At 38.0% G+C, this 16,281-nt stretch overlaps 1 protein-coding gene across 1 annotated transcript in view; it reads right to left on the bottom strand.

Annotated features, from left to right (window-relative positions):
• Positions 1-16,281, bottom strand: part of MXRA5 (matrix remodeling associated 5) — a 104,980-nt gene that overhangs the window by 71,802 nt on the left and 16,897 nt on the right. The window lies entirely within an intron of this gene.

The following is a 16,281-nucleotide window of genomic DNA, read 5'->3' as shown; positions in this document are numbered from 1 at the left end:
TTTTCAGAGAATTGTCTATCCATGCCTCTATGTAAACTATAAGTGCTGTTACATTGTTTATCTTTTAAAAATTATTCTGGACATGGCTTTGAGGGGCTATTCAAGAACAGCACACTGACTTTACAGAAAACAATTCAGCCTTGGTTTTTACAAGATACAGTAAGCACAGTTGAATACCTAAATTCTGAGGGCCTTAGACTTTCCATAGATCCATATATAGAACACAATTTTTTCAGGACTTATAAATCTAAATCTTCCATTTATTTTACATATAAGTACTAGACTTGTATGCATAAATAGAGAAATTGACATGACCTTTCTGCCTCTTAACCATGTGCAGATAAAAACATAAGCACAATTACAGCTTTATGCGTTGTGCTCATGCAAAAACATTATACAAAGACTTCATATTTCTTATGCTAATCCTCTTCTTATCCTAATCTATATTTGCCTACACTTTGAGAGTTTCTTAGGAATCTAACTTTCTGTGGATAAAAGAATTCCCTGGCTTTCCTCCAAACTCAGACTTCTCTAAGCAGAGTTTTATTCTGCAGTTTCAAGTAGCATTTTTTTGGGGCAAGTCTGAATGTACACAGAAACTTAGACTGATTTTGGTGAACCATTGCAGCCTGACTAAAATGGCTGAGCCATTTTACATGACTGCAAGCAACTGATGAGTTTTTATTAGAGATGCCAAACGATCCTTGAATTTAAATGCTACAGATTTTAATGTTTAATTCTTTTTAGGCACCTGAAACAGTCCTGGTTTCAGAGATCTGAAGCTTTTGCATGCCTAGTTGGCCTTAATGTGGCAAAACAATCTTTATATAGTTTCCAAACAAGTTTTTAATTCCTTTGCCATGCTATTTAAAATAACAGCACTTACGTATGTTGGCTCTTCCCCTCACAGAAGCAGAAATGTATCTCACAGCAATGATGCTATGAAGCAAAATCACACATAAACCTCCTCCAGTGATCTAGGTAGCTGGGAAATCGTGCAAATGGTTTGTTTGATTTAAACGTTGTCCTGAAATAACATGGAGAGAAAAGTAATAATAATTCTCTGCGCCATGCACCAGGTTTCACTGTTGTAGCCAATGTTTTGCTTTGTTCTTTGATATTTATTAACACTATTAAACTGGTCCTTGGTATTTCTTGTTCTGTTTTGTGTTTGCTGTGGTTATTGTTTGTTTGTTTGTTTGTTTGTTTGTTTGTTTTTCCCAAGGAAGAATTTCAGAGATGATTTTATAAGCAAAGTAGAGGGAATATATCAAATCACAAGCTGCTTCTTGCCATTTTAGTGCTTACTCTGCATTAGCAGTATTCTTGCTGGAAGCAAGCATGGAGAAAGCTATCCTATAGTTTGGAAACAACTATTCTGAATGTGGCAGTTTCAGTATTTCTTTGCCCCCTGACAAGCAAGTAGATACGTACTGCAGAGATTCTTGAGGGAAGGTAATAGGTAAAAGGCGGAAGGAGGAGACCAGCCAAGTTAATAACAAATAACATTATGAAGCCCCTTGACACGTTGCTTTTTATGCACTGTCTTTTCCCTGGTCTGTTTTCAAGAAACATAGACTTGGAATGGCTCCCACTCCATGTTCTATAGCTTTAGGTGTCTATATTAAGCTCCTGTTTTTAAGCAAGAAGAAAACAATGTGTCTTCTTGTGTTCCTCCTATATGTTGGTAAAGTATGCCCAGTTTTGAAATTCTGTGCCTCATTTCTCTATTAGCTATAATTATTTGGTAAAAAAAAAAAACAAAACAACAACAACAAACAACAAAAAAACAATGCAGATAAGTGAGAGTAGAGAGAAAATAGAGTAATTGAGCAATATTTCTTTCTCATGCCTCAGTCCCAACATGGGATGTGTTTTCCTCTCTATTAGCCATATTTTACTTCTCTCTCTACACTAGAATTTATGTTTCCCTATTAAGAAACGTACATATATGATTTATGGTTATACATGGCAGCAAGTCAGAAATAATTTGGTCACGAGGTCATATCTCGAGAGAAGTACAGTTAGTGGATAATATTCTGGAGGTGTTATGAAAGCGCTGATACATTTGTAATAATCATTTGTATTAAAAGAAGCATTATTGTGATAATACAAAGCAGTAAATATGTTGGTATGACAAATAACCATAATTAGAAAGTGACATGTTAGCAACAGTTGATCATGAATTTATAACTCAGATTAAGACTAAAAATGACTTTGACAGCACATTTCATTTACATGAGTGCTAAATTAATCACCGCCCTTAGCTAATGCATTTACCAGACTTTGTGACAACATGGATGGAACTTAGATTTCTTTGTGTTCAATTCTTCCTTGCATTTACACAGAAAAATGTATTATGTCACCCTAAACTCTCAACTCAGCTAGTCTGCTGTGCCAAAGACCTCAGAAAGAATTCATCCCATCTCCTTCAGGAAGTTTATACTCTTAATTATTGATGAAAGCAGTATTATTGCCACTTGGTAGTTTCTTGCTTGTGATTGTAGAAATAGTATGAGGTATACCAAATGAGATAAAAGATAAATGCAGAGAGGAACCTAAAAATGGGAAATAAGACATTATGAGCTGCATTCTTGAAAACGGTCATACAAGATGGCAAGGCGGTAGAATATAGCACACTGTGAAGCCATTTTACAAGAAGAAACAGCATACAATACACAATATCCTGTGTTCTCCTTGTGGAAATCGGAATTCTAAACATACCATGTTAAATCTTTCTCTGTGAAAGATGTATGTTTTCACCACTGAAGGATGAAATTTGGTGGAAAAAAAAAAACTGTAAGGTGATATAGCGAGGGACCAACACATGGACCTACAGGGTGAGGCAGATGGTACCATAGTCTCACTATGCACTGCGGGGCTTTTGACATACTTCAGTCTGACCCAAGAGGCTAAAAGTCCAGGAGTGTGTCTACCAACAGCTTAATTTTCCCTGAAGGAAATCCAGCTGATGCATGCCAGTTCATCAAACTAATGCAGACCAGCACACCATGTACGTGAATAGATAGGGGAGCTGTTTCAGAAAAGTAGATGCATCTGAAAGGAAAAGCCCAACATGATCCATAGATGACTACGATACAGGGGAATGTTGTTCTTGCACGTAGTGAGGCCCTACATGCTTTAATGTTCAGGAGGCATTTCTACATGGATGCCAATCACTACGATTTCAGAGCTACTATATATTTACACCTTTTGATGTGTTCACTTAGTGACTTGGGGCTATGTGGAAAAGAGATTTGTTATGAATTGCAGCTTTATGCTGCCAGTTCTCTCAGTAATAGAAATGCCGATTAAAACAACAAGCCACAGTAAAATATGCTTGTCTCAAATGTATTAGCTCAGAAGTATCTAAAGTCGGCTAACTGTAGAGCTTTCCAACCTCAAGCCATAACTTATGGCAAATACATTTAGGCAGGGTTTGACACATTCCATCTCGCTCTGCTTGTGTTTCACACTGCTGCACACTCATCGAGCAGCAGATGGCTTCCTGAGCGTGGTGCTGAGCTCTGACAGGCTGTGCTCCTCCAACACAAGGAGTCCAGTCAGCTAGAAAACTACACTGAAATCTATGCCCATAGAGTCAAAACTGGTCCCTGTTCATCAGCTCTGGGATACAAGCATGGAATACCTGGGTTCATCTGCACCTGTTTGAGTGGGCATGCCTTAAGCACAGACATGCCCAACAAGCTGGTTGGGATTTCCAAAACTACTAATGAAAACTTGGCTTGTAAAGACATAATTATTACTAGTTCAGATGGTTTTAGTTGTGTACAAAGGTTGTGCTGTTGCTGTTATATACCCTGGGTCTCCCACAGCTGCCCAAGGCCAGACCCACAGCCACCAACTGCTGCCCATGCAAGGCCACAACAGAGCAGGGCTCCAGTTCCCCATAACCTTGCCCTGACTAGATATGGCCCCTGCTCAGTTGGGTACACACCATGCTCAGCCTTGGTCTGTCCCAGCCCCCAGCGACCTGCTTAGGTCCTGGCCTGTCCCAGTGCCCCCAGCTTTCTCCTACCAGAGCAGTGGGACTAGAGTGGCTGCCGTGGCCTTCCCTGAGACAAGTAGTCTCCATGGCCCTCAGCGAGACCACGGCCCTGTCACTGACAGTAAAACGAACTGCAGTTCTGAGTAGTCTTCTGCAAATTAAATATAATAGACCTAAATTAGGTCTATACCAGACCTAAATTAAATGTAGTTCTCAAGGTTTATGCTTTGTGCATTTCAGATGTTGCACCCAGTGATGAAACAATGGTCTAAAGAGATGGCCATCACTTCAGTGATGGAGAATATCTTTGCTAAATGGTCACCTCTTCACCAAGGCAAAATGTCTTTGCTAATGTGGCAATGGAGTTGCTTGGAGACTCTGCTGTTCTCCTGAAGAGAAGTAGTTTCCAGCCAGTATAGTCCTTGGCATTGTCATTGTGGACTTAACAATTCTGAACAGAGGTCAGGAAAGGATTACTTATGTGAAGCATCTAAATATGATGCCGTCAGTGTACTAATGGACTGTTGCACAAGCTTATGCAGAAGTTACAAAACAAAGAAATATGGGCAGTTTTATGCCAGTAACTTTTGGCAATAATTATGCATAATACTATTTCTTACTATTCTTAAAATGTTTATTTAACAAACAAGCTGTATGGTATTCTCTTTTTGAATCACGAATGATAAATGTAAGCCTTCTTGCAGTCTTTAAAATAGGACCCAGTTCACTAGCCAGTGAAACCTAAGCACAGAACACTGAGGGCAGTATGCTTTTGCATTTCACTAGCGCTCTGCAGTTTCTATGTGGATTATGATACCATGATGGTTTCTAGAAGGAAATTCATGTTAGTCCTGGTAATACTGACAGCATTCCTTTCATTCTCTCCCAGTTCTTCCTCTAACAGCCGTATTGTTTTCCTGCAAACCTTCAATTCTTTTATAATACTCTAACCCTCTCTCAGTCTTAGAAGATTATGCACTGATGCTGAAGTGTTTCCTGCGAAAGGAATCCTTTTGTAGGAAGGATCCTTTATAGCATCCCAAAGCTATTTACAAATAGCTTTGGGATCCTATAAAGTTAAAAAAAAAAGAATATTTGAACTCCAGCTATTTTAATTTGCATCTTAAAAGGAAATCCATTGTCCTAATTGTGCAATGTTGTACCAAAAAAGATTTCATGAGCAAAGATTGATGACCTAAGGGAAATTAAAACAATCTGTTGTTAAGAAACTAGACAAACAGTTCCCATTCATTAATTGAATTTATGGATAGTATCTCTATGCAATACTGTTGTTCTTCTTTGTTTGCTTGTTTGTTTGCTATTTTTCTTATATCTAAATTCTTATAATTTACAATTTCTATCCCAGTAGCTGATATTTTCAATTAGCACTTAAAAAATATGACAATTATCTCTCGAGTCAAAACATCAAGCATCTCAAGTTTACAATAAGCTACTTCATACAACAGTTAGAGATAAGTGTGATTACAGTTTTAAATAAAAATATTTTGTTAAACTTTGTCAGTGTAATGCGTTGTATTTCATAACACTACCAGCACTTTGTGTTTCCTTTGTCCAGAAGAGGCAATTTCTCTTCACATCTACAAAATGGCAGAAAATTGATTGTTATAAGATGTGGACTCATTACTAGGTCAGCTGAAGTTCTAGAACTTGCAGTAAAAATAGTGAAACACATAGTGGCAGTATTGATAAATCCTATCTATATGTATTTTGGGTAGGTAAGTGGAGGAAAAATAATTTCTGATGTAAGGACAGTGATAGCTCCAGGATCAATGAGTACAACTTAGCTTCTGCAAAGAAATTTGCTCCAAGAATGAGACCAACTTTAAAGATACATCTAGATAATTTGCTTCCCTTTTTGAAATAATTGTGTGAAATCTCTGCCTGTAGAATAAGACTCCAGGACCCAGAAAATTCTTTCAATTCTTATGTGGTAAATTAGCTAATAAAGTTGACTAATATATTACTATTATACATTTTCAAGTTGTACACAGAAGAGTTAAAAAGGAGTGCAAAAAAAAACAAAAACAGTACTCAGTCAGGAATACTGTCTATAATGAAAAAAAATATATGTGAATTTCTTTATGTTATGTCTGAATACATGCCACTGAAGGAATGAGAAATACTGAAAAACTAAATGGAGAAGATTTATGTATATGACAAGTACATTGTTTCTGGAGCATGAAATAACAGAAATAAACTCTTTTGCATTGAGACCAACTAACTTAGGAGGGATCCCAAGTCCTTAAAGGAGCTATTTGTCATTCTTTGTTGATGGTCATGTGCAAAAATATTTATGAGATTTATGCTTTCAATGGACAGAAACAAAAGATTTCTCTATACTTATAAAAATGCACTTACAATGCAATTACAGATTCATATACATTCTCATGGGTTTAAAAGCAGCTTAGCAATTCTACATGCACTTTTCGGCACAGAGTTTTAACACAATTTTTCCTCTTTTCGTGTGTCTCCAAAGCAAAGTATAAAAAGGGACCCATATTCTGGAAGCATCTGGAGAATGATCAAAGAATTTCAGAATCCTTTCCCTGCTGTCTGCTTTTTTTCTGTTTGGAATATGGTATTGCTCTTGGAAAAGAGTTTCTACAGGGGAACAGTGAGCCCTGAAAGTCTGTGCCTTGGCCAGGAAGAATGAGTGTCAGCCTCAGCCCCAGAGAAGAGGAAGCTCCCCTGCAGGCAAAGGGACTATTGCTGAAGCACATTACGTGCTACCTAAAGAAGGCCACAATTGCTCATAGCAGTATTGGAACAAATTAGTAACCTCATGTGGCTGAGGAAAGATCATGCTCGGAACAGAAATGCTCTAATTTTTAGAACTGATACATTTACAGTTTGTCTTTCCCTGCTGTTTTATGTACTTTAGAACTGTCTGATGCCAGCTAAATTAGAGCATGAGGCCAGGAGGAGAATCATTATTCTATTTTAAGGATACCCAGTGAATGCTGTACCCATGATGATCAGTGAAGTACCTACAACTTTGTTAAAAAGAAATAAAATACAGACATATGATGTGATACCTTCATTTATTTCATTATAGCATTGGGAAAGATTTTTCAGCATTTTTAAGATTTATTTTTAAGATTGTATAGAAGGTGAGCCAATGAAAAGCAAAAGGCTCTTTTACACAATAGTATGGTAAAAGTTAGACTAGGTACTACAAAGAAGAAACAGAAATTATTTCACTTTATTAAGAACTATGGATACAAGTAGTGACATTTGCTGTATTTACATTATAGTAGTATTAGCTATTAATAATATAAATATTCATGTCTTCTTTCTACCTCTTAACACAGTGGAGGTTAATAAAAATGTATTAAAAGACAAAAAAAAGGCAAATGCCCATGCTTACTGGTATTCAATATCTCAGTGGCTGCACAGCTAACATGGGAACTGATGGAAAAGTAGCATCTGTCATAACCACAGGAACTGTGTTACAGTGAAAAAGTAGAGAGTGAATCATAAAAATGATGTGCAAGTTTTAGCGTGAAGGGGTGGCACAAAGTCTCTGCCTTCCAAAGCAATGTTCAATCTAGAAGCTGAAAGGCTCTTTTGAGAACAAAGATGATGTTTCCCTGTGAGCTATTTCTTGCTGAAACATATCTCAAATATCCTAAGTAAAAGGCCAGAAAAGGGAATTTATAAATAAATTCTAGATCTTCCAAAGAGAATTTTTGTTTTTGTTTTTGTTTTTGTTTTTGTTTTTGTTTCTTAAAACCTTTCCAACTTTATAATTGGAGCTTAACTTTGTGTTTTCCAGAGCATGCAGTATCATTCTTTATGCTTGCATATATACAATAGAATTGAAGTCAGGGAAAACAGTAGAATCAGGTTATATTTTGTATTTGGTGGGATAAGATCTTATGTATGGCACTACATTTGCAGGCTGACCTTGTGGATCTCATGTGTTGACACATATGCAAATGCCAAGGGGCTAGGGCTTGTTTCCTGCCAAGCCCAAGGAGCTTGGGTGCTGGTATTGATGGAAAGGTATCTTTCAGGCTGAATTCAAGACTCCTCCTGTGAGATCCAGGTGGCAGAGAAATGGCTCAGTTTGGGCAGGCTCCTCACCTTCTCAGTAGCCGTTATTGCTGGACTTTATGCTGCCTATAGGCCCACCAAATTCAGACATTTTACCTGTATTCCAGAGCGAATAAAGACTCCATCGGAGCTGTATGCCAATAAATACTATACAGTGGAAGAAATGGATTTTTTTTTCTTCCTTTGAACTAGAAACCTATTTTATCACTGCTAATTTAAGATAAAATTGCTTCAAACTGGATCCCTTTTAGACAGCTTTTAAAGGCCACACATTTATAAATGGCTCTAAAAATAGCCACATTCAGAAATGCTACTAACAGGTTTGTTGGTCACCAGCTTTAACTTTCAACTTTGGGAAGCTCAATTTCGGATAAAAAGTAAGTGATTTTTACTTCCTTTGTTTCCTCTGTATTTCTGTGGACATAAAAATAACAACAAGTTCAAAAAATAGCTGTTTAGAGAAAAGAGACACAACTTCTGTGTCTGGAAAAAGCTGGTTCTTATTATCTCATGACCCACAGCATTGCTTTAAAGAAGAACAATAAGCTCGTCACTGTAATATATTGTAGACAGTCTGGTTGCTACTTAAATTCCCCAAGTTGCATTAGACTCTGACTTTGGTTGGATTTTTGGTCAATTACACTGGCAATGAAACAGTTACTTTCGCATTTCCTTTTGCAGTTTTGCATTACAATCTATGTGAAATCCAGATGTAGTTGTTTTCTTCCAAAGAGTTACCTTGGGATACAAAATCATGGCTAATGAATATGAATATGTTGGATCAGATCCCAGTCCTGCTCCCTGGGAAACCTAGATTCCATTACCTCAAAAAGTGAGCCTCAAATACATTAAAAACACATTATATGCCAAATAACCATGTCTATTGATGGTACTGAAATATCTTGCTTTTTGCTTGATAGAAGGTTGGGAAAGTGGAACAATAAACTGTATAGTTAATTTTTAAACTCACTTTTTGAGTGCCTACGTTTAAGAAAGAGGTAGGAAAAATAGACTCTTCTATACTGAAGATATTAAAGTAAAATTTTATTCTTTCATGCACCAGAAAGAGATTTTTCTCCTAAACAAGTTCTTGTTCAGGCTACTGAAAATAGATGCAATGGAAAATTTGACAACATTCTAGCTGTGTTAAGGCACTGGCAATGTAGTGTCATATTGAAATTAAGGGGTTTTGTTTGTTTGTTTTTGTTTTCAGTTCAAACAGAGGTGCAGGAAGTAAAGCTACTGGGAATTCACTTAATGCTTTCTAACTGAATTATACAGAGGTGATAGCAAACTTATTTCCCCTTCTTTCTCTTCCACCAGCACAGAGGATATGCTGGTGATCCTTGTGTGAGCAATAGTGAAAATCTGCTTGTCTTCTATGACCACTAGTGACATTTTTCCTATTACTGTTCTGACTACAATGAACAGCTCCATTGATGATGTTCCTGTATTAAAGATCACTTTCAAAGAAGGACTACTGAAGACCCAGCTGCTTGCATTTAGCAGAGGCATAACTTCAAGGCATGGTTAAACTTTAGCACATACTCAGCACACAGGACTGATTCTTGTAATTTCAATTGCCTAGACATTTTTCTTTTTTTTTTTAAGCAATATTTTCCAATGCAGAAACAGCAAGTAAGTGGAAAAGTCTTACTGTGACTCTTCAGCATTTCTGGGGTGTAAACAACCATCGGACTCCAAGAAAATTTAGCAATCCCAAGGCCTATTCTATATACAAGAGGATTTCATACAGGCAAACTTCTTTATAAATTTTATTTTCAGAACCAAATTGCAAAGCTTCTTATGTGGAACCCACTGTAAATCTTTTTTTTCCAGTTCTAGATTGTACAAACTAAAAGTAGAAATGTGTGAATATTTCAAGAAGTGTTTACTGCATTCCATGTGAGACCAGAAGCCAAAAGGCAGTAATTCAGAGAAACAGGTTTGACTTGACCAGATGACTTTCAAAGAACTCTCCAATACTACAGTGTGAATTTTTTGACTCAAAAAAGCGAAGTCAACCATAGAGACATCAATTTCCAGAAAATCCATCTCAGAAGAACAAGGCTTTGAATTTCAACCACGCTCTCACTTATTGGAAAAAATAATGCAATATAATGAATGAACATGATATATGCTTTTGCTGTCTGTAAAGCTTTTGGACTAGAGACAGCATTTTGTGCTTTTATCATGAAGAAAATGAATAAGAAGGCTGAAACAGTTCTGGAAAGATTTAACTAACTCTTTTAGGCTTCTGATTAGCTATCTTTTCTTGTAACTAGTCAGTTGACCTAAACTAAAGTCATTAATATGAAAGGTTCTGGTTTTGTTCAGTATAATTTCCAATGATTTTTTTGCCTGTGGATTTTTTTCTAGAAGAAGCATATTGATGATTCCTACAGTTAACTTGTATGAAGGCACTTTGTAACATGACATCTTTTGTCCAAGTTGTTTTACTTTCTGGCAAATTATTGACATAATGTATTGATGCTTATTACTCTTCACTGAGCCTTCTTTAGGCGTGAGCATGATCTTCATCTGGGATGAGCAATATATGATAATACACATTACATACAGTCTGGAAATAATCCACAGTACATTTTTATAATGTGTGCAGAACAACTTTTACGAGGTAAGTAGCTCATACTGCTGAAATAACTGTGGAAAAGAATGTTCAGCTAGTCAGCATTTGTAAAGGGAAAATCAGAAGCTGAAGTTCACACCTTTCTGTTGAAATACACTTTTTAGTGCTTGTTGATATAAGCAAATCTTATAGTGTTCATTTACATTGTCTCCTTCAAGAACAAAAATCTGAAAGTCAGAGGAACATGACTTAGCATTGCTATGTTGTGAGATCTAAGGACTGAAAAGTGAAGAGGCTATTGCACCTCCAGCTCTGAAGGTGCTTCCATGTCAGTATGCTATTAGTCAGTTTGCCTACGAAGAGTGCTCCGGGATGGACTTTATTTGGCAGGACTTTACAGAGTTTTCCTGATAATAAGATAAATAAGGAAAAGTGTAAATGAGAGAAAGTGTAAGCTGGTTTTATTTGTAGTAATCTGCTACTTTTCTGCTTTATCTCTAAAAATGACTTTTCAGAATAAAGTGGCTCTATGGAATTCCAACATAAAACAGCACTGTAGCAACTGAATGGAAATTTGTTGAGGCTTTAATTTTTAATGGTTAAAAGTCTGAGGAATGGGAGGAGCTTGTCTGTAAGTATTCTAAGAAATTTTCTTTCTCTGATTCTGAGACCTGTGCCTGGTCTTCACAAGAAACTATGGAGCACAAAGATCCCTAATGAGAAGGAAAAAACATAGCCTTTGTTATCTGGCAGCAGGCTTTTAGAAATCTCCAGAATTTGAAAGATGTGGGCATACTGGGAAGAGCCCTGTGTAGGGTCACCAAGATGAATGAAGGACTGGAGCAACTCTACTATGAAGAAAGGCTGAGATAGCTGGTTCTCTTCAACCTGGAGGAAAAAAGATTTGGGGGGGGATTTCATCAGTGTCTATAAATATCTGAAGGGAGGGTGTAATTAAGATGAAGCTGGGCTCTTCTCAGTGGTGCCTAGTGCCAGGACAAGAGACAGGAGGCGCAAACTAAAACAGAAGGATCCTTCTGAACACCAGGCAGCACTGGCACAGTTTGCCCAGTGAGGCAGTGGAGTCTTCCCCTTGGAGATCTTTAACAGTTGTCTGGACATGGTCCTGGGCAGTCTACTTTGGGTGACTGTGTTTGCGCAGAGATGGGTCTAAACAAGCTCTGTAGGTCCCCTCCAACTTCAACCATACTGTTATTCTGAGATTTCAAGCCCATCCTCTTCAATTCTGTGTGAGACATATCTAAAGAATGGGATTGTTGCATAACTCTTGGAAACTAGCAGTAACAGCACTAGGAAAATCCTTTTAGTTGAAGTTTTGAGATTAGAAAAAAACGTTCATTGAACTTTTGAACTCATTATGAACTTCAAGGGATAAACTGTAGAACTTTGTTAACCAAGAGTATTGATCCTGGAGAATCTTATAACAAATCCTGTCTGATTCACAAGTGTAAATACTGGTTTACTGAGCCTTACTGTAGATATTTATTTATCACTGGCAATCCAGGGAAATCTGTAACTTGTTGCTTCAATAAAGAGCTATTCATTAAACTAACTGTGGGAGTTCTCATTGCACACAGTCAAATTCCTTTAGGGTGACTGTGTGAACCCATTCAAAACCAACTAAACCTGTTGTGTTGAATTGGATGTTTATCCGATTAATGTAATACCAGAAGGATCTTTAGTACAGGCACAGGTCTTGAAATGATGGTTTTCATGTGCAGTGGTCTCAGTAACATTCCAGTTCTATAGCTAATGAAGAACAGTCTTAATGCAGAATTAAAATATAATAGAAAACATAACCCAACCTTAGAGTTGGAAGGGACATTTAAAGGCCATCTAGTCCAACTCCCTTGTAATGAACAGGAACATCCACAGCAAGATCAGATTGCTCAGAGCCTGGTCCAACCTGGCCTTAAAAGTCTCCAGGGATGGAGCTTCCGTCACATCTCTGGGTAGCCTGTTCCAGTGCCTCACCACCCTCACTATATAATAATTTTTCCTTTTTATCCAATGTAAATCTCCCTTCTGTAAGTTTGAAACCATTTCCTCTTGTCTTATTGCCACAGGCCCTGCTAAAGAATCTGTCCACTTATTTCCTTTGCTCCCCTTTCGATACTGAAAGGATGCTATCAGGTCAGCTTGGAGCCTTCTCCTGTCCAGGCTGAAAAGCCCCAGCTCTCAGCCTGTCCTCACAGGGAAGTGTTCCATCCCTTGGATCATTTTTGTCATCTGGTCGTGCTCCAACAGATCTATGTCTCTCCTATACTGAGGATTCCACATCTGGATGCATTTCTCCAGGTGAGGTCTCACCATTGCAGAGTAGAGCAGCAGGAACACCTTTCTTCACCTCCTAGCTACGCTTCTTTTGATGCAATCCAGGATGTGGTTGGCGTTCTGGACTGTGAGGGCACGTTGCTGGCTCATGTCCAGCTTCCCATCTACCAGTACCTCCAAGTCCTTTTTGGCAGGGCTGTGCTCAATCCTTTCATCCCTGAACTTGTATTGGTAGCAGAGGTTGCTTAAACCCAGATGCAAAACCCTACACTTGGCTTTGCTGAACTTCATGAGGTTCACCGTGACCCACTGCTCAAGCCTCTGTAGGTCCCTCTGGATGGCATCCTGTCCCTCTAGTCTGTCAACCACAGCTTACTGAGGGTGTGCCCAACTGTTGAATTAGTTGATTAAGATATTAAAGAGTATTTGTTGCCATAGTAACCCCTGGAGGACACACACTTATCTGATTTCCAGCCTCATGTTGTTATATAATTATTGTTAGTAGTCTTTACGGCCAAGCCAGTACTGAGTTGTCCATTGTATGAATTCACTTTGAGTGTCTGGGGGATAGTTATAAATACTGGAATTTTGGAATTACAATTTTCCAGCTATTTTCATGCTCACAGCTGTGAGAACTTCCACTCAAAAGCTTGGTGTGAGTGACAGAAGAGACATTTCTTTCCGTTTTGGAACAAAAATCTTCCAGGAACCCTTTCGGATCTTGATACTGTTGGCATTAATTTGGCTTATAAGTAATTTGGGTCTTCATCAGGACTTCAGTGAAGGAGGTGAAACTATTGGATTACTTATCATTTTTAAATGCTTGAGGCCTAATGCTGTGAGGTTTTGAAATCAGTGAGTGGAGAATGCTAGGGGTTCAGCAGTAACAAAGCATTTTTTTCTGTTGTATTTTGTGTAAAGCATTAATTTTCACTGCAGACTATTTCTGAGGAAACCAATCACAACATGGGATTATGCTAAGAGGTATCCAAGTTGTGTTGGCTTTGCCTTTAACTGCTTTTTTTATTTCTCAATACTATGAATAGAAAAATGCATTTTTGCCCCCAAAACTCTTTTTAAAAGGAAAAATTCCTTTGCTAAATTTTATGCTTTTAAGAAGTTGGTCTGAAGTTTCAGATATTTTTTTGGAAAACAAATCTTCCACCCCATCAATCTTCATTAGCTTCTAACTTTCCAACTTAAATAAATATGATCACTGTTTGCATGCTTTTGTATTCAAACAAAGCACTCCCAGGAAAAAAAATACATTATAAATAGAGTTTTATTTACATGGGAAACAGATCTAGCTGACAGACATGGCTTAGTGACTGGCAAGGTGCCCTTGTAAGATTTGTCTCCTACAAATCCAAGATGCACTGTTCTCCAGGGGAAAAAAAAAAAGAAAAAAAATATTTTCCTCCTCAAATGACCTGCCGTTTTTACAAATTAATATCAAGAATGGATTTCAGTGCAGTGATGACAGATTTGGAGCACAGTGCAGTTTACATGTCAAATAAAATTACGTGGATATTCTTCACTTCTACAGTAATTGTTCACAAAACTCAGGGCTATCAATAGATTTACAGCCTGCGGAGTGAAAATGTTTTGATGAGCAGTGTCACGCCAGGTCACCCATCCTTAGTGATACTATATTATGCTTTTGCCACAAACAAAAGCAACTCGAGGCAAAATGAAACGTTACACTGGCCACTGCTGGTTTTCCATGTAGAAGGGTAAAGAGAAGCCATCAGACTCTGTATCCCACAGCTTCATTTATAAAGTAGTCAATACAGATTAAATTTTGTTAAAGTTTCCCCAGAAGAACGGAACATGCCTAAAAACCTTGGTGTTCCTGCAGTGAAGATATTCTGTCATTCTGACATGCCCTTGTAATAAATTAAATGTGGAGGACAGCAGATTTTCTGTCTCATAGTACACCTATTAAAAGCAAAAAGAGGTTTGATCATTGAACAGTGATGTACATATGTGCTGCTAACTCTTTTATCCCTTAGCCTCTAAACAAATGTGTATTTTAGGTTAAAACACAGCACTTTGCAGCCTTAGATGGGTGTTGCGGTTTAACCCTGCAGGTGGCTGAGCAGACACAGTCCAATATATATATATATATATATATATAAAACAAGTGATGCACAAGCAATTGCTCACTACCCCCCAGGTGATGCCCAGCTAGCACCCCAAGCAGCGGAAGAGAGAGATGAGCTCCCACCCCTTCAAAACTCCTTCCTCATGATGTCATATAGTATGGAATATCCCTTCAGCCTGTTTAAGTCAGCTGTCCTGATTCTGTTCCCTCCCAGCTCCTTGGGCCCTCTCTGAGAATGGCCTTGGCTCTTTACGACACTGCTTAGCAGCAACTATGAACATCAGTGTATTATCAACATTGTTTTTCTCCTAGAACCAAAACATAGCATCATTCCAGACACACTGAAGAAAATAATCCTGTCCCAGTTGAAACTAAGACAATGGGTCTTACTGCTGAGGCTTTTTCCTCCTGCTCATCCTCACATGCATTCCCTTTTCCTCCTGTCTCCAGGCTCTGGGTCTGGGTCATGCCTTGGGCCCTGTAGCAGTCACTTGGCCATACTGCTCTCTCAGCTCCCACTTAGTAACAGCGACCTTAACCCAGTGGGGTTAGTAGCACCTGGCTAAGAACCTGTGGTGCAGGAGCCTATTTTCAGTGGTGCTTTTTCTTTATTTTAAAGATAATCTCCACCTCCTTTGAGTAGGGAAGCACAAAACCTAATATTTTATGTTCTAGTTTTAATGATAATAGTACAGAGTTAACTTACAAAGTAATCGCTGCTGTTTCATGAGATAGCAGCATGAGATACTATCCTAAATTGGATTATTTGCAGGAAGAGATTCTTGAGGAAACTGTGTCTTTCCTTCCTTTTTTTCTGCACTGGAACTGGTCATTCCAGTTCCCCAGCCAGTCAATATGCTTACATTTTTTTTGTTTTTAGAACACTATGAAATGGCTCCTCAACCAACAGCTAACTATTTAAAATGTGTAAAATCATCACATTGTTCATTAAGCTCAAAAAAATACTTTTTCCTCAATATATCTCTTTCATTCTTGAAAAGCTCAGAGGTAAACTTCCTGAATTGTAGGGGACCACAGTCCTACAGGGACAAAATCACTTATGTTAGGGAAAGTATGAGATGTCATGGCTGTTTCTTGCTGCTTGCTGTGAAGAATTGCAGATAGATTGAGAATGAATAAAACAATGTAATTACAGTACACTAATGCATGAGATCACATTACGTATGAAGGTCTGTTTGATGTTAACGC

The sequence above is a fragment of the Meleagris gallopavo genome, chromosome 1 (genome assembly GCF_000146605.3).
Source record: "Meleagris gallopavo isolate NT-WF06-2002-E0010 breed Aviagen turkey brand Nicholas breeding stock chromosome 1, Turkey_5.1, whole genome shotgun sequence".
In the NCBI taxonomy this organism is placed as follows: Eukaryota; Metazoa; Chordata; class Aves; order Galliformes; family Phasianidae; genus Meleagris; species Meleagris gallopavo.
This window is presented reverse-complemented; position numbering and strand designations above follow the sequence as displayed.